Raw genomic sequence first — 689 nt, 5'->3', positions numbered from 1 at the left:
CAAATCCCGACCCCGCTCCTTCAGCCTCTCCCTGCCCTGGCCCCGCCGCGCCTCGCTGCGCCCCTCAGGTGCGACCCCCAAAAATCGCCTCCCAAATTTGACCGGGACTCCCCATGGAGGGGACCCTCCGGTGACGGGGACCCCCCCCAAAAATTGACCCGACCCCCCCAGACCCCCCCGAGGAGGCGCAGGATGAGGAGGACGGGGTCTTTGACACCCACCTGTGACAGGTGACGGGGGGGGGCTGGGCACCCCCAAATTGGGGGTCCTGGCTGGCGGGGCCCCCCCACAAATTTGGGGGCTCAGACAGCTGGGACCCCCCCCAAATTGGTCCTGGGCGTTGGGGTCTCATATTGAACCCCCCCAATTTCCACAGAGTCCTGAAGGCTTCGGAGCCCCCCTGACCCCCGGGATTTTGGGGGGTTTTGGGGGGTCCCGACCCCCCCCCCCCGGAATTTTGGGGGGTTTTTGGGGTCTCAGTGTCGGTGGGAATAAACTCCGTGTCCGTGTGTCCGGCTCTGGGGTCTCTGCTTGGGGCTGGGGGGGAGGCAGTGAATTTGGGGGGGGTCTTGAGACCCTCCCCCTCATTAGCAGCTGAGCTAATGAGCCCCCCATGGGGCAGAGCTTTGGGGGGGCTCTGGGGGGCTGCCCGGACCCCCCCGGGGGTCTCTGGGGGTCTCTGGGGGGGC

At 67.3% G+C, this 689-nt stretch overlaps 1 long non-coding RNA gene across 1 annotated transcript; it reads left to right on the top strand.

Moving 5' to 3' along the window:
* LOC121364683 lies at nt 1-509 on the top strand. The gene is made up of 3 exons (XR_005956894.1): nt 1-68; nt 172-230; nt 377-509. It is a non-coding gene; the product is annotated as an uncharacterized LOC121364683 (long non-coding RNA).
* Nucleotides 510-689: the final 180 nt, after the last annotated feature.

This window comes from Pyrgilauda ruficollis, unplaced genomic scaffold (genome assembly GCF_017590135.1).
Source record: "Pyrgilauda ruficollis isolate IOZ18807 unplaced genomic scaffold, ASM1759013v1 scaffold8797, whole genome shotgun sequence".
NCBI classification, from domain to species: Eukaryota; Metazoa; Chordata; class Aves; order Passeriformes; family Passeridae; genus Pyrgilauda; species Pyrgilauda ruficollis.
Note: the sequence above shows the minus strand (reverse complement) of the source record. Positions and strands in the feature narration are given on the sequence as shown.